The sequence below is a fragment of the Mirounga leonina genome, unplaced genomic scaffold (genome assembly GCF_011800145.1).
Source record: "Mirounga leonina isolate KUSES-001 unplaced genomic scaffold, KU_Mleo_1.0 Mir_199, whole genome shotgun sequence".
NCBI lineage: Eukaryota > Metazoa > Chordata > Mammalia > Carnivora > Phocidae > Mirounga > Mirounga leonina.
In genome coordinates, this window is record NW_023270498.1 from 5,818,424 (window position 1) to 5,837,735 (window position 19,312).

Sequence of the window (19,312 nt, forward strand, 5' to 3'; positions counted from 1 at the left end):
CCAGAAAAAGACAGAAAAAATACTGCATATCTTACTTACATGAATCTAAAATAGTCAAACTCATAGAAGCAGAGAGTAGAATGGTGATTGCCAAGGGCTGGGGGGAGGCGAGAACAGGGAGATGTATCAGCAAAGCATACAAAATTTCGGTTCTATGAGATGAATCGATCTTAGAGATCTACTGTGTGGCACGGAGCCTACAGTTAACAATACTGTATTGTGTACTTAAAAAAATTGCTAAGAGTGTAGGTCTTATGTTAAGCATCCTTATCACAAAAATAATAATGAATAAATAGGGCAGGGGGAAACTTTTGGGGGTGATGGGTATGTTTATGGCACAGCTTGTGCTGATGGTTTTATGTGTGTACAGTTAACTCCAAACTCATTAACTTGTTTGTACACACAGCTCCTTGAATGTCAATCATACTCCATCAATGCCTTAAAAAATACCCTGCAACATAAATATCATTATGTACCTTATACAATTGAATTTACACCAAAGCTTTTTTTTATTCGAATATAATTACTGTACATTGTTATATTAGCTTCAGGTGTACAACAGAATGACTCGACAATTGTATACATTCCTCAGTGCTCACCCTGTTAAGTGCACTCACCATCCGTCACCACACAATGTTAATACAGTATTATGGACTATGTTCCCTAGGCTGTATTTTTCGTCCCTGTGATTTATTCATTTTATAACTAGAAGTTTCTACCTCTTAATCCCTATGGATAACTGCTGAGATCTAATGAATCTTTATTCTTCAGCTGCAACCTGAGGGCCCTATTGTCACATCGCTTGAAGTCCCTCTCCCCAGCACTTTCTGCTCAAGAATATGCAAGTGGTCACTGTTTTGTATGGAGAATGGGTCATTGGGATGCTTAGAAGGTTTTTAGAAGGGGAATATGGTCTGAGAATCATATACATATTATAAATATATATGTATTTATATATGTCATTTATATATAAAAATGGCTAAATAAAAATAAATTATGCTATGGTTCAAGTTAAACATAGGAATTTTGGAAATGCTGTCGAGTGGCAAGGTTCTCTCCGTGGCTTCTGCCATCTGCTGTTTCTGTTGTGTGAGTGGTGTTTATTCATGAGATGGAAGTTGCTAGAAGGAAACGCCTTCTTTGAGTCATGCTCAGTTAGATGAATGTCTGCGTTGGATCTACTTTTCCTTTCTACCCTCCATCTTACAAAGTTTCTTGTTTTGAGGTAACTTGAGTTTGGCACAGAGGTGGCCCAAAGTGAACATCCACAAAGGCATAAAAGAGCCATTGTTTAATCAATGACAATAAAACAACATAAAAAATGACTAAATGTTTCTTTTTAAGTTCTGTGTCTTACTTCCTTGAGGCATTTTTATGTTAATTATGAATATAAAACATTACATTTACGCTAAAATAATCATGGTAGTTTTATTATGCATGCACTTACCAGGGGCCAGGCATTGTGCCGATTATTTTATTTAATTAATTTATATATTTTTTAAAGTTGCCATGTATCTTTATTTTAAAGATTTTGTTTATTTATTTGAGAGAGAGAAAGAGCTCGAAAGCATGAGCAGAGTGAGGAGCAGAGGGAGAAGCAGACTCCCTCCTGAGCAGGGAGCCCGATGCGGGGCTCGATCCCAGGACCCCAAGATCATGACCTGAGCTGAAGGCAGACGCTTCACCGACTGAGCCACCCAGGCGCCCCATGCAAATTATTTTATATATTATCCAATCCTCATCTAGCCTCAAGTTGGGGGGTGTTGGAAACCACCACATACAGGTGAAGATGGGAGGGGGCAGAGCTGTGTGGCCTCAGGTTGAAAGCTAGTGACGTCAGGATTTACACCCAGAATCCAGGCTCCTGCGTAGGTGCTGAAACTGTCCAGTGCTGCTACCCCTTCCCACTGGTGCATGCCCTATAGCAAGGCACTTCACAGTGACTGTGTAAAGGGGTGGACAACAAATTGGTGAATATAAATGTCACCAACTGGGTACATTGGGCTTTTATTTTCTTCTCTACTTCAGTGGAATTTTAAATTTTGTTCTGGCAATCTCTGGTTTTCTACCCATAATTTCACTTGTAAGGCACTGCAAATGGGTTACATTTTTTTGGGACAGCGTTTTACTTGTGCTAAGTTGTTCCTGATGATTACATTTGGAAAATGGGGCCCTCTATCAAACATAAGATTTGAAAGGACTTGTGACGTTTAATCATGCCTTCTTAAAGATCTTTAGATTTATTTTTGTTTTTTCACATCTCAAATCTAATGGGATGATAAATATGCAGGAAGGGAAGAATGAAGGGGGGAATCGGAGGGGGAGACAAACCATGAAAGACTATGGACTCTGAGAAGCAAACTGACGGTTCTAGAGGGGAGGGGGGTGGGGGGATGGGTTAGCCCTGTGATGGGTATTGAGGAGGGCACGTTCTGCATGGAGCACTGGGTGTTATATGCAAACAATGAATCATGGAACACTACATCAAAACTAATGATGTAATGTATGGTGATTAACATAACATAGTAAAATTAAAATTGAAAATAAAGAAAAAAATATTTACAAATAATTGCTGTTACATGCCACCTTTCATTCCCAAGCAATAGGGCAAAGTGAGAATGAACTCACAGCCTGCTTATTCTCAGAGAACAGCCAAGATTCAGCGATTATTTAAGACAAACATAGCGCAGGATACAGGTTTTATCTGCGTGGCTGGACATAGCTATTTTTTGCTACTGGATATTAATAGTGGATTCATATTTAAATAGTCTCTGCAAAAGGTACCCAACCTGGAAGCTTATGTTCTTTTCCTATTTGTGAATATTCTTTGGTAATAGCTTCTCTCTGTATTATCGTTTACATAGCAAATGTGACAGCAGATGTTAGAAAACATTTTTCTTTGAGTTTTCATGTGATATATCCATGCAGTTATAGCTTACTCTATGTAAAAATTTCCATCCTGAAAATTAGATGGTAATTTGAATCTAGAAATCTAATAAATTTTTCAACTTCATAGCACTATTTAAAGTCACCCATCAATGAATATTTTAGAACTAATGTTATGACTTTCTCATTTATATGATTAAAAATTACACTGTTGGGGTGCCTGGGTGGCTCAGTCATTAAGCGTCTGCCTTCGGCTCAGGTCGTGATCTCAGGGTCCTGGGATCGAGCCCCGCGTCGGGCTCTCTGCTCTGCGGGAAGCCTCGCTTCTCCCTCTCACACTCCCCCTGCTTGTGTTCCCTCTCTCGCTGCCTCTCTCTCTGTCAAATAAATAAATAAAGTCTTAAAAAAAAATTACACTGTTATTATACACAGTTGCTTTAACTAGCTTTTTTTAAATAAAAAGTAGTTTCAGCTCACAGATGAACCTTCCTTCCTTCAGTACATCCATTAAAATAACCCAAATATATATATGTACATTTTGTATTTATACTTTATATGTATATTTTAAATTTATATTTTATATAAAATATTTTGATTTTTTGTCATTTTATATTTGGAGATTGTATATATATATACACATACACACAGATCCTAAGGAAATTTTGGAAAACACAGGTGGTTGTGAGGGATTTGGGGAGAGTAATAAGCAGATAGGCTTTTATTCGTGGGAAAAGCCAGCCTGTTGGAACGATCTGAGGTTAAACACAAGTAAAGGAAATAAGCACCTGAGTTTCCCGGCACCCCTAAGATCACGGGCAAATGAATGGAAAGACATGGGAACGGAGAGCAGCACCTGAGCCCAAGCTGCTCAAATCTTCAGCGCTCATGGACTTCGTAACCCTGTATTGGAGGACAGAGGGACTGGGGGAAAGGAGCTGCATGCATCTCACTTCGTTCCGTGCTACTTCAACAAACACAGGTGCACCGCAGGAAGACGCCTCTCAAGGATGAAGGATTCTGCCCAAGCAGCCGTTATTAGAGTTTAGCTCCGGATTTCTGCTGGGTCTTCAGGTACCGGACAACATGACTAAATGGTGCTCGTGTTCCGCTGAGCGCATCAGAGTGGTTTCCGTATGAAGGTGTGGTCCCTGAGGAGCGAGCTAATTTTACCGCATAATAGGACCTGGGGATTTTGGAGTGGAGGTGGTGGGCCATCCTGGAGGTCTCGAGAGGAAGGAAAAATCAGGGAAGAGAGAAGCGGACCAGAGAGGCCAGCAACCTGCTGCAAGACTGGCGGGGCCCCACTTGCCTGGCACAGGGTGGAAAATCCAGGGCCCCCGCGGCTGGGAGCTGCAAAGAGAGAGAGGCGGTAGATTTATTTATTTTATTTTTATTTATTTATTTTTTAATTTTATTTATTTATTCATGAGAGACAGAGAGAGAGACAGAGGCAGAGGGAGAAGCAGGCTCCCAAGGAGCAGGGAGACCGATGTAGAACTCAATCCCAGGACCCTGGGATCATGACCTGAGCCAAAGGCAGACGCTTAACCATCTGAGCCACCCAGGCGCCCTGAGGCGGTAGATTTAAATAGTTTCTCTTGCTATTGTGTTTGCTCACGCCGAGTCCGGAAACCTTCAGCAAAAACTGCTGCTTTCTCAAACGCTTAGTGTGTGAGTGTATGCTTATGGTGCTCCGTAATGCTTGTTTATTTTATTTTATTTTTTCCTTTCAAGAAATCAAGGAAAGAGGCCCAGTTCCCTCACTTAGACTTTGGATGTAGGAAGCACGATTGAATTTGCTGGACACCAAATGATCAAAATTTCAGTTCTGCAGAAGCAGGAGCTAAGACACAAGGCTCCTGGAACAGGAGGAGATCCTTGAGTTCTAACAAATCATAAAATATGGATCAAGCTGATATTTCCTAGATATTAAATAGCAAGACATCTCAGTGAAATTTGGGTTACCCAGGGCAGGGGAAATATGACTCAACGTGATAGTAAAATCCAGAAAAGACACACTCTGGCTTTCCAGTAAGTCTTTGACTACCTCTGACGAGTCACTACCCATCTTGATGGAAGCCGTCCAATCTCAAAGGTTATTTCTGAGGGCCTAAGGAACACTGTTAGAGTCAGAAGGCTATACACACGGTGGTCCACTGTCTTTCAGCCAGGACTCCAGTGGTGCAGGCAGTAGGCTGTGAGTGATCGGGACTTTGCCCCAACTTAATACCCAGACAAAGGCTTCCTTGAATGGGCCCTAACCCATGCCCCTCTGTGGGCTCCCATTCCTGGGAGCCCCATCCTCCCTCCTGCAGCGCCTGGGTGAAATCTGCCTTTTTTGGGGTCGGAAAAGGCAAAGTGTAGAAATGGTAAATAAGTCAGGGGCTGCTAGGGGCCCAGGAAAGGGAAGTGTTTGAACAGGTAAAATGCACAGAATTTTTCATCACGGAGGAACTATTCTGATTATACTTTAATGGTGGGTACATGACAGTATGCATTTGTCAAAATCCATTGAACTTTATAGCACAAAGAGTAAACCTTAATATATGCACATTTTTAAAGAGCATTTAAGAGGAAGAGGATTCTGGGATGGAATGCAAAATGTGACAGAAGAATTTAACTTATTATAAATGTATGATACAAACTTACTGAAGGGGGAAGGGGGAGAAATATGGACTGAAGTAATTTTTGGAAGTGAGTAGAGTCTGTAAGACTACAGACAAAAGGAACTGTCCATAACCACTGTACTCCAGTAAATAAAGCTGTTTCCCCTGAAGGCTATGAGTTCATAATTCTGAAACCACTGTACATGTATTCTGGGATCTACAATCAAATAAGTAGATGTGGATGGTTGGGGTCAGATATCTCACCATTAGAGTGGGAAGTTACAGAGAATTAAGGGGAAGAGGCTAACATAGGGGCAGATGGCTCCATATAGCAGTATGTATAGATATGCATATATACATGGGTTAATATCACACATATTTCCTTGCTCTCTCAGGGTGGACAGCCTAAAAGCAATGGCACCCCTCACCCCCAGATCTTGGTTTCTAATATCATTGTCCAATAAAAATAACCAGGGCTCCTTGGAAAAATGGCTGATGCTAAGACTGGGGCAGGAAATGGACAACACAAGCCTGGAGCACCTTGGACAGCAGAAATTAAGATGCGCTCAAAAACAGAAATCAAAGCCCTGCATGGATGGAGGTGTGTTATAAGCACACAAGATCCAACTGGAAGGCCCCCAGTGGCCAGGCTGAAATAATGTGAGCCCCCCAAAATAATAACATAGCATGGGATTATTACCTAATATATAAAAAATACCTATGACTGATTCGTTTCACTTAGCATTATACCCTCCAGGTCCATTCATGTTGATGCAAGTGGCAAGATTTCATTATTTTTTTATGGCTGGGTAATATCTCATTGTATACTTATACATGTCATATATATATATGCATCATATATAAGAGGTGACATATATATATATTTATTCATCTATTTATGGACGCTTGGGTTGCTTTCATATCTTGGTTATTGTAAATGATGCTGCAGCAAACACAGGGGTGCATGTATCTTTTTGAATTACTGTTTTCATTTGGGGGGTGTTAAATACCCTGTAGTGGAATTACTGGATCATATGGTATTTCTATTTTTTTTGAGGAACTTCTGTACTGTTTTCCAGAGGGGTTGTGCCAGTTTGCATTCTCACCATATGACTTTACTCATATGTATAATTTAAGAGACAAAATAAATGACCAACTAAAGAAAGAGAAAGAGAGAGAGAGACAAATAAACAAAAAGCAAACACTCAAAAACAAAGGACCGGGTGCCTGGGTGGCTCATTTGTTAAGCATCTGCCTTCAGCTCAAGTCGTGATCCCAGGGTCCTGGGATTGAGCCCTGCATCAGGCTCCCTGCTCAGCGGGAAGCCTGCTTCTCCCTCTCCCACTCCTCCTGCTTGTGTTCCTGCTCTCGCTCTCTCTCTCTCTGTGTCAAATAAATAAATTTTTAAAAAAATCTTTAATTAAAAAAAAAAAAAAAGTACAAAATGGTGGTTTCCAGAGAGGAAGTGCGTGGAGGGATGGGTGAAATAGGTGATGGGGATTAAGAGCACACCTACCATGATGAGCACGGTATATATACTTGAATAAAATTGTTTAAATAAATTAATACCCATGGGTATATACTGATATCAATAAATTATTGGATCAGTAAATAAATGAGTCACAATAGATACATTTCTTGTTCAGAATTCCCAAGGATTTATGTAGATCTCTCCTCCTCAGGCAGAAGGAGCATCACTCTCCCTTTCCTGAGTGTGGGCTGCACGGTGTGACTTCTCTCCAAAGAGTGAAGAATGCAAACGGAGGAAAAAGTAACTTCCAATGGAGAAACCTAACACACCTACCTCAGGCAGGTGATCAAGGTTAAAATCAGTAGTCATAAATTAGGTTGATAGTATGTAAACTTATGATGTCATAGATGACATTTTATCTCAATGGCTTTCTTTGCCCAAATCTATGACCTCAGTCTAATTAGGAGAAAAACATCAGAAAAATTGTAATAGTTGGGCATCCTACAGAATAGCTGACCAGAGCTCCTCAAAATCATCAAGGTCATCAAACAGAGGAAGTCAGACAAATTGTCACAACTAAGAAGAGTCTAAGAAGACGTGATGATGAAATGTAACATGGTACCCTGAATGGGATCTTGGAACAGAAAAAAAAAAAGACATTAGATAAGAATTAATAAAAATGAATAAAGCACGGACTTTGATAATAATGTAGAGATATCTGTTCACTAAGGGGAGATGTTAAGAGAGGGAACTGGATGTGGGATGCATGGGAACTCTACTATCTTTGCAATTTTTTTCTGTAAATCCTTAAGAATTCTAAAATTAAAAAATAAAATGTACAAAATACATTATATTACTTTACTTAAAATATTGTTTTTAGGAATTTGTTTTCATACATTTTTGAATAAAATTGTTATCTGTAGCTCTATAAGAACACACATTTTACTTAAAATGATTGTAGGATAATTTAACTTAAAAATAATATTGTATCACTCTATATCCCTGTGTGTATCCTTAGACAGCCACAGATAACAATTTTCCTCCAAAGAAAGCAATAAATGAAGACAAATTCCTAAAAGCAGTACAGTAAACTCCTGAAGGACTTTCCAAATAAATATTCTTCCAACAATCCTCTCTCAGACAGTATCTCTAAAGGCTCCCACCTCTGGATACATTTCCCCACCCCTGAATTCAATTACTGTCTCCGTAGCTCATCTTACATTTTTACCTCATTGCTTCATGCACGCCCTGCGTTCCCAAATAACAGTGTGTCCCTGGCATGATGAGGAGTTTTCTCTTCCTCGGCATCCATTTCGTGTCTAGCTCAATAGGAGGCATGTAGGAAGCCAGCGGATACTTAATGAATACTCATTTATTCCTTTAGTTTTGTTCAGAATTTGGTGTTTTGTTTTGTTTTTTAATCTACACGTTTCTTCCCCAAGCGCTTGGTCATAAGGTGGCCGTAGATGCTTCCCGCCGTGCACAAATTGCATATTTTGGGGCAGAGAGTTGGAAGAGGCTCCAAAGCATGCATTATGTCTGCTGTCCTTTTCTTTAGGAAAACTGGATAAAGCTGGTTTATACAGACCCTCTTTTTATTTTCATCATAAATCCAAAGTTAAGAATTTCACATCAGTGACATCCTGTAGGGCACACCTCCTTTCTCATACAACCTGTTGGAAATAGCATTCTCCTTCTCTCCCACTAAAATACTGAGCTGTACGTAGCACCAGAAAGTACCCATAGAATTGGCCCTTGACGTTTCAGTGGCTGCCTTAGAGCCAGACTGACCCACCTGCAGGAGTGGCCACTCACCTGTGCAGCTGGGTACCACTGCTTTTTTTTTTAAGATTTTATTTATTTATTTGACCAAGAGAGACACAGCAAGAGAGGGAACACAAGCAGGGGGAGTGGGAGAGGGAGAAGCAGGCTTCCCTCGGAGCGGGGAGCCCGATGTGGGGCTCGATCCCAGGACCCTGGGACCATGACCTGAGCCAAAGGCAGACGCTTAACGATTGAGCCACCCAGGCGCCCCTACCACTGCTCTTTGAGGCAGGCTGACTGTCATGCATGTTTCTCTTGATCACACTTGCAGTTTCCAGAATGTTGCTCCTTATGAGTTTTAGGTCAGGGTTTTACAAATATCTACTACCGCTCCACTCGAATGTACCAGTTTAAAGAGCAAGCCCTACACTCCACACTGACACTTTCTAAATATAGGGTTCAGGTTATGTGAAAGGAAGACTTTTTTTATTTCATCATTTTTAAATGTTGCCTTTATAAAAGCATGCTATGATTTTAGTTCATGATGTGCTCAAATCAGACCAGCAGGGAAGAGTGTCTACATTTCTGGAACATATTTTAGTTAGACTGTTTATTACATGAGTGGTCAGGAAACATTTAAATGGCAAAACTGCAGCATCTTCTACCCTGGAAAAAAAGAGGAGACGCAGTATGAGGGAATAAGGATGTTTGATTTTGCCATTTGAGATGTGTTCATATAATTTTTAGGAATGATATAAGACATTGGGCTAAAGATCCTCAAAGAATTTGCATTACTTATACTAAAAGAAAGAAGAGCTTGGAAGATGCAGACAAATACAGCTGCTGTTGAGGATAGAATGATCCTATGAACAGGTAATCCCAGGTAGCTTCATTAAGAACATAAACTGGGTGGCTCAGTCAGTTAAGCATCCAACTCTTGATTTCATCTCAGGTCATGATCTCAAGGTTGTGAGATCGAGCCCCTTGTCGGGCTCTGTGATGGGTGGGGAGCCTGCTTAGGACTCTTTGCCCCTCTCCCTCTACCCCTCCCACACACACTCTCTCTCTCTTAAAAAAAATATATATAAACTGCCTCAGGTTACAACATTTACATGGAATTTTCTGATGCTGACTTAAAAACAAAAGTGATTAGAACTATAAAAATAAAATACTAGAATTCAGGGATTAAGATCTAACAAATGACCACTTTTTGATACTTAGAAGTTATTTAAACTAATTTTTATGTTTAGGTAATTTTTTTATTTAAATTCTATTACATTTTTAGTTAATTTGCTCTATGTTCCAGATAGGCAACTGCATTTCTGAATCTGTTTTCCCATTTTTTTTTTTTGGTAAGAGTTGTACACCCTATGTTCATTTCCTATCTTACTAATTAGCTATATATTCCACAATCAGTAAAATAATCAATGATCTTAACAATCATTACTGGTGCTAAATTTTTTAAGTAAAATTTTACCATAGAAAAGAATAATGTATGAAAATATATCTTCCTTGTTATGAAAAAGAACTATCCTTGTGTTTCACCTTTGAAAGGTTTTTGCTTATTGCTTTTTTTAATCAGAGAGTGTATTTAATTGCATTGAATAACTTATGAGATAATGAAATATGTCTGTTGGTTTGATGTATTACAGAAATAGATTCCCAAATATAATATTAGCTTGTATTCTTGGTCTAATCCTATCTTGGTAGATAATTTTTTAATATACCATTGAATTTAATTTTCTTTTCTTTTAATTTTTTTTTAAACAACTGTAATCTTAATTGGAACTGGTTCATCATTTTTCAATTTCTTGATCAGGATTTAAAATAAGAAATACTATATTATTAATATACTACTGGTAAAACTAAAAACCAATATCAAAGCCCTCAAATTACATTTTTACTCAAATTATATAGTTCTAAAGTTCCCCTAATATTCAGCGAATTTCATATTGGGAAATATAAGAGCAGGTGTCCTACTTGGATCTGGACTGTATGGATACCTGCTTCATCCTGCAAATACATACATGAATCTAATCTCTCATTTATTATTTCTATTTCTATTTTTTTATTTTTTAAAGATTGTATTTATTTGAGAAAGAGAGAGAGTAGAGAGAGAGCACATGAGCGGTGGGGAAGGGCAGAGGGAGAGGGAGACGCAGACTTCCTGCTGAGTAGGGCGCCCACCACAGGGCTCCACCTCAGGACTCCAATATCATGACCTGAGCCAAAGGCAGACACTTAACCAACTGAACCACCCAGGTGTCCCTATTATTTCTGTTTTAAAATGTATACTGAGGTAGCCCCTGCATAGAACACAACATCAAATATCACCAGATGAAACTCTCAGGAAAACCAAAACTCCCATTCTATTCGTCCAAAATTTTTCCCACTTTCCAGAAGCAACACATTTATTTATTTTTTTTAGGTCTTATGTAGGTGTTTCTAAAGCTCTAAATAATAACACTTTACTATTCCACTGTAAATCTGTTACCTCTCTTCTTTGCTTCTCTTAATTCAGGGACCTGATTACCTCTCTACAGAGATGATCATTAAGGTTGGGGTGGCCTATGGTGGGAAAGTGGTGTAAGGGGGTCAGTTCATCTGACTCAAACTGTGTCAGAGCCCTTTGGAGAGGCTAATATTACAGTTAGTAAGAAAAGGACCGATGCGCTGATGCCCTCATTAACTATAAGGACTGAATGTGAGGAGGAAAGAAGGCTTCACTAGGTCACGTGATTCCCCTATCCCACCTTTAGCTGAGTTACCCACTTATCATGTTCACAAGTAATGAGTATCTATGAAGCAAAGAAAAATGAAAATTAACCCATAAATAGGACCAGTTATTACTAGGATTGACAATTGCCGAATGTAAGAGGATTTCTTCTCAATACACTAGTAAAATTTATCTAGAATGGCATTTGGAGACAGGACATCTTGAAGAAGAGGGACTCAACATTTCAACACTGATGAAAAAGACTTATGATGCTCTGTCCACCACTATTTCCATCAGTGGATTTTTTTTTTTTTCCACTACTAAGGAACTCCAAATCTCCAAACACTCGAAACAAGAAGGTAGATGGTACTGGAACAGTGATATCCTGGGAGCTGAATTTGCTGAAAATAAAATGTAGGGGAGAAGAAAGAGGAGGCCTGTATGAGGGTCTGCAAGTTTTCATGTACTGCATCAAAAAAACGTGCCAGGGACAAAAACAGACACATAGATCAATGGAACAGAATAGAGAGCCCAGAAATGGACCCTCAACTCTATGGTCAACTCATCTTCGACAAAGCAGGAAAGAATGTCCAATGGAAAAAAGACAGTCTCTTCAACAAATGGTGTTGGGAAAATTGGATAGCCACATGCAGAAGAATGAAACTGGACCCTTTCCTTACACCACACACACAAATAGACTCCAAATGGTTGAAAGACCTCAATGTGAGACAGGAGTCCATCAACATCCTAAAGGAGAACACAGGCAGCAACCTCTTTGACCTCAGCCGAAGCAACTTCTTCCTAGAAACATCACCAAAGGCAAGGGAAGCAAGGGCAAAAATGAACTCTTGGGACTTCATCAAGATAAAAAGCTTTTGCAAAGCAAAGGAAACAGTCAACAAAACCAAAAGACAACCGACAGAATGGGAGAAGAGATTTGCAAATGACATATCAGATAAAGGGCTAGTATCCAAAATCTATAAAGAGCTCATCAAACTCAACCCCCAAAGAACAAAGAATCCAACCAAGAAATGGGCAGAAGACATGAACAGACATTTTTCCAAAGAAGACATCCAAATGGCCCACAGACACATGAAAAAGTGCTCAATATTGCTCGGCATCAGGGAAATCCAAATCAAAACCTCAATGAGATACCACCTCACACCAGTCAGAATGGCTAAAATTAACAAGTCAGGAAACGACAGATGTTGGTGGGGATGCGGAGAAGGGGGAACCCTCCTACACTGTTGGTGGGAATGCAAGCTGGTGCAGCCACTCTGGAAAACTGTATGGAGGTTCCTCAAAAAGTTGAAAATAGAGCTACCATATGATCCAGCAATTGCACTACTGGGTATTTACCCCAAAGATACAAAAGTAGGGATCCGAAGGGGTACGTGCACCCCGATGTTTATAGCAGCAAAGTCCACAATAGCCAAACTGTGGAAAGAGCCAAGATGTCCATCGACAGATGAATGGATAAAGAAGATGTTGTATATGTATACAATGGAATATTATGCAGCCATCAAAAGGAATGAGATCTTGCCATTTGCAACGACGTGGATGGAACTGGAGGGTATTATGTTGAGTGAAATAAGTCAAACAGAGAAAGACATGTATCATATGATCTCACTGATATGAGGAATTCTTAATTGCAGGAAACAAACTGAGGGTTGCTGGAGTGGGGGGTGGGGTGGGAGGGATGGGGTGACTGGGTGATAGACCCTGGGGAGGGTATGTGCTCTGGTAAGCGCTGTGAATTGTGCAAGACTGTTGAATCTCAGATCTGTACCTCTGAAACAAATAATGCAATATATGTTAAGAAAAAAAAAGAAGAAGATGAAGGTAGCGGGAGGGGAAGAATGAAGCAGGGGAAATCGGAGGGGTAGACGAACCATGAGAGACGATGGACTCTGAAAAACAAACTGAGGGTTCGAGGGGGGGGGGGGGGGGGGAGGATGGGTTAGCCTGGTGGTGGGTATTGAGGAGGGCACATTCTGCATGGAGCACTGGGTGTTATGCACAAACAATGAATCATGGAACACTTCATCTAAAACTACTGATGTAATGTATGGGGATTAACATAAGAATAAAAAAAAAAAAAAAACGTTCCAGGGAAACAGGCAGGAAGGCAGGAAGACCCAGTCCTGCAGAGTTCCCTTGAATGAAAGCCTGTTACTTCGCAAAGAGGTTTAGGACCGGGCACACCAGCCTCCACGCAGGTCTGTAAGTGGCAGGGAGAATGGCGCCCAACCAGGTTACACGTTCACCTGCTGGAAACCACCTGGTCTGCAGGAATGGGATGCAGAAGGAGCCAAATGGGAGCCTGGACGGAAATGCTATATATGCAAAAAGGCAACTTGACTTTAAGGATTTTGGTTAAGATAATATCTTTGAGCATACACTTCAGAGGCATGAGAAGAAAATATTAAGAAACTGCCATTCTCAAGGAAATACAAGAGGATTTTAACTATGAAATAGAAGCATAAAGTTATAATGAAGGGATAAGGTGGAATGAAAATATGCAGAAATATAATTACCGTTTTAGAAGGATTTCTGAGAAAGCAATAGTGAAATATTAGAGTCAGAAGTCCACACTGGGGAGAAAAAAGAAAGGAAGTTCACATTGGGACTGACTTTGGGGAAGTTCCACCTGCGATAGGGAAGGACCATGCTGAACACAGTGAGAGACAGCAGGAGAGACAGTGTGGGGGAGGATGGTGGTTGAACGTAGGAAGGGACCCATTGCTGAAGATGGACAGTGGGTAAAAATTTGAATGAAGTGGAGAGCATGGCAGGGAAGATTTGGGGGGTGGATCGCATGGGTCTTTATCACGGCTTGGTTATGGTTTCAAGGGGTCGGGGTTGTGTTCACATTGCAAAAATGTACCACACTGTGCACTTGAGATTTGTGTACTTTAGATTCATTACAGTTTGGTAAATTTTATTTAAAAGTCACTGTTCAAGAAGAAATCTGCCAATTTGGATCAAAAAGCAGAACCCCAAGATATAAATGAGAAAATCACTCCAGGGCTGAGAAAAAAAGACATCTATCTCCCCTTCCTTTCCCAAGTGGCGTGCAGATGAAAAGAACATATTGTATTCTAGACAGAGATATTGAATGGATGTCAGATCCAGATAGTTATGAGCATGCTTTTAAGCATGAAATGCATCTTCTTTTGTTAATAAAAAGCCCTTCATCTGGCAACATATAATATCTTTAAGATGTATACTAAGTATACATTGGAAAAGATGATTTAAAATATCCTGAAGGGCGCCTGGGTGGCTCAGTCGTTAAGCGTCTGCCTTCAGCTCAGGTCATGATCCCAGGGTCCTGGGATCGAGCCCCACATCAGGCTCCCTGCTCTGCGGGGAGCCTGCTTCTCCCTCTCCCACTCCCCCTGCTTGTGTTCCCTCTCTCTCTGTGACTCTCTCTGTCAAATAAATAAATAAAATCTTAAAATAAATAAATAAATAAATAAATAAATAAATAAATAAATAAATAAATAAAAATAAAATATCCTGAATGCTTTAGTAGAAAAATGTGATATATTACATTTTATATGGCTTGAAAAGCATATCTTAAAATGTCCTTTTCATTTGAACTGCATTAATAGTCATTAGTGATGCTCTATGAGTCAGTAAGTTTGAGAATTGGGAAAAAGCATGTTATTAGAATAATTGAAAATATTTAACTAGCCAGAAGGAAAAGATATATGTCTCTACTCCCTATTTTTATCATAAGCATTGCAATAAATATAATTTTATATTTCTTTCCATTTTGTGCTTTGCCCCATACATAGTTTTTTGCAATAAAAATTATAAAATGTTCTATTTTTTATTTTTCATATTTTACTAAATTATTTTCTTTTTCTTCCAACTGGCAGCAGGGGTATTTCTATACTTTTATTAGCAATTAATCGATCCTTTTTAAAATTAATTAAGGCAAATTTGGGATAAAATGTTCAATACTCATGGTACTACCTCTTCCTCATGTTTCTTGCATTTATTTTCCTATTTGGAAGTTACTAGTTTCTTATTTATGCTGAACAGTAGACTGCATATAGGTACTATTTTAATGCAAATATTAATATATTGTATAATTAATATTGCTAAATATGGTAGTTTTCATGTTTTCTGGGAAAAAAGTTTATAAAAATGTATTTAATGTAGTTAATTTTAACTTAAAATAATAGAGAATGTTTTACAAAGTCATCATATTTTTTCTAATTAATTGTCATATTAAATATATAATATAATCTATTTGCCCAGGTCTATTACTTGCTATTACAATCAGCAGTGTTGAAAATACACGGTCTGGGGGCGCCTGGGTGGCTCAGTCGTTAAGCGTCTGCCTTCAGCTCAGGTCATAATCCCAGGGTCCTGGGATCGAGCCCCGCATCGGGCTCCCTGCTCCGCGGGGAGCCTGCTTCTCCCTCTCCCTCTCCCCCTGCTTGTGTTCCCTCTCTCGCTGTGTCTCTGTCTGTCAAATAAATAAATAAAATCTTAAAAAAAAAAAAAGAAAATACATGGTCTGTATAGTTGCATGTGAGTGAAATCAAAGAGTTTGATCGTTTCTGTTTGCTTATATCTCTATTAAATGTTTAGTTACTAGTCTTTGGAGAAAGTAATAAATTCACCAGGTGAAAACCCAAAAAGGACAAAAGAATTATGGCAGGTGAGCCAGCCCTCTGGGCCTTAAGTGGACACATGTAACCATTTCTGGCTAAGGAAATGTGAATGCCATTTCTGCGAATCCCATCCAAGCTGAGGGAGGGAAACTTGTCAAATTTTCCAGGATTTCTTCTGTGCGCATGATTATGGAGAAGGCCTCCTGGTAGGACAGATAAACAACAAAATTATGGGCCTGGAATGGAGAAAAACTATACTGGGAGAGTCCATCAGACTTGTTCACTTCATATGAGCAAGAAGGAATGCTTGGCGTGTTACTGAGCTGAGATTTTTGGAGTTCTTTGTTACTACAGAATAATCTAGCCCATCCTGAATAACTTGAGACAGTCTCAGGCAGGTCACATATAATGGGATATTTTTGATAATCTTGTATTATTCTCAGTATTTTTAATAACGGTAGGATCCATAAATGACGTCTGACATTTTGTCATCAATTTTAGTAATTTGTGGTTTTTCTCTCTCTTCGATTACTATCACTAGTGGTCTATATGTTTTACTTTTTTAAATTATTTACTTATTTATTTATTTTTAAGATTTTATTTATTTGACAGAGAGAGACACAGTGAGAGAGGGAACACAAGCAGGGGGAGTGAGAAAGGGAGAACCTTGGGATCACGATCTGAGCCAAAGGCAGACGCTCAAGGACCGAGCCACCCAGGTGCCCTATTTACTTTTTTTAATACTTTAGTAGTAATCTCTATGCCCAGCGTGGGGCCTGAACTCATGAGCATGAAATCGAGTTGCATGCTTTACTGATGGAGCCAGCCAAGTGCCCCTCCATACAGAATTTTAAAAATCTAGTCACATAATTCATTCCTTTAAGTACTCTTCATTTTGTTTTTTTAACTCAGAAGGCAAAGGTATACTACACGATTAAAGGAAAAAACATGCTTTCTTATTGTACTTTCTAAATTTAATTAAGAGTCTATTTCTGGACTTCCTTTTATCTGTTCTATTCATCGAGTAAGCTAGTCAGGTGGCAGAATCAACATTTTACTCTTTTTGTAACATTTTAACATCTGGTAGGTCTAGTTATCCTGTATGATTCTGCTTTTTCACAATATTATGGTTATTCTTATTTTTCCATATGATTTTAATAGTCTTATCAAAGGACGAATTTTAGCTTCTGTGATCTTTTCTATTTTATGTTTGTTTTTTATTTATTTTAATTTTTTTTATTCATTATTATTTTTATTATGTTAATCACCATACATTACATCATTAGTTTTTTTTTCTATTTTTTTTATTATGTTGTGTTAATCACCATACATTACATCATTAGTTTTTTTTTTTATTCTTATGTTAATCCCCATACATTACATCAGTAGTTTTAGATGAAGTGTTCCATGATTCATTGTTTGTGCATAACACCCAGTGCTCCATGCAGAATGTGCCCTCCTCAATACCCACCACCAGGCTAACCCATCCTCCCACCCCCCTCCCCTCTAGAACCCTCAGTTTGTTTTTCAGAGTCCATCGTCTCTCATGGTTCGTCTACCCCTCCAATTTCCCCTGCTTCATTCTTCCATTGTTTGCATATAACACCCAGTGCTCCATGCAGAATGTGCCCTCTTTAATACCCATCGCCAGGCTAACCCATCCTCCCCGCCCCCCCCAGAACCCTCAGTTTGTTTCCCAGAGTCCATAGTCTCTCATGGTTCGTCTCCCCCTCCGATTTGTTTGTTTTTTTAAATTTTATTCATACTTACTCATAGTTTCCTTCATCCATGACTCATTCTTTGAGTCTATTTTATGATTTTTTTTCTCTAATTTCTTGCAATAGATATTTATAATGTAGATTTTTTTTTTTTTTTGATCTGTAAAATTCCCTTTAAGGTAACCTTTGGCTTATGATCCATGGAACTAATAAGACATTTTTCCACTATCATTCATTTCAAAATATATTCTCTCATCATTTTCTTTATGATCCATGGGCTATTTTGAAAGATATTACTTAACTTCCAAAGAGTTAGAGATTTTCTAAGTTATGTATTTATTGGATTTTTATCTGAACACAATTCTGTTGGAGAAAATTCTCTATATTATTTCGATTCTTTAAGTTGAGACTTTATGACCCAGATTATGTAAAATTTTTGTATTTATACATTTAGAAAAATGTATATTCTATCATTATTGGACAAAATGCATATCCCTTAAATTAGTTCACATTTTTTAATCAAGCTGTTCAGATATTAATGTTTTATCTGCTTCCTTAGTCACTTATAAAGATATATGTGCTAAAATCTCCAATATAACAGTGAACTTGTGTATTTTCCATTATTTATTTTGCTATTTTTAAATTTATATTTTAATTGTGGTAAAATATATATAATGTACAATGTACCATTTTAACCAGTTTTAAGCATACAATTCAGTGACATTAAGTACACTACATTGTTGTGCAACCATCATACCATCTATCCATAGAACATTTTTCATCTTGCAAAACTGAAACTCTATGTCTAGGAAACAGTAACTCCCCATTTCCTTCTCTTAGCTCATGTAATCAACCTGTTTCTAAATATCTCATTTAAGTGGGATCACACAGTATATGACTTTCATAATTGGCTTATTTCACTCAGCATAACGTACTCAAGGTTCAACCATGTTGTAACATGTGTCAGAATTTCTTTCCCTTTTAAGGCTAAAATCCATTTCAATATATGTATGAACACATTTTGTTTATCTATTCATCTGATGATGAACGCTTGGATTGCTTCCACCTTTTGTCTACTGTGAATAGTCCTTCTAGGTATGAGTATACAAATACATCTTCAAGACCCTGCTTTCAGTTAATTTGGATATATACTTGGAACTGGAATTGCTGGATTATATGGTATTTCTATTTTTAATTTTTTGAGAAATCTCCATACTGGTTTTCAGAGCGGCTTCACCATTAAACATTCCCACCAACAATGCACAAGGGTTCCAATTTCTCCATATCCTCACCAACACCTGTTTATTTTCTCCTTTTCTCTTTCTTTCTTTTTTCCTTCCTTCCTTCCTTCCTTCCTTCCTTCCTTCCTTCCTTCCTTCCTTCCTTCCTTCCTTCCTTCCTCCTTCCTTCCTTCCTTCTCTCTTTCTTTCTTTCTTTCTTTCTCTCTCTTTCTTTCTTCTTCTTTCTTTCTCTTTCTCTTTCTTTCTTTCTTTCTTTCTTTCTTTCTTTCTTTCTTTCTTTCT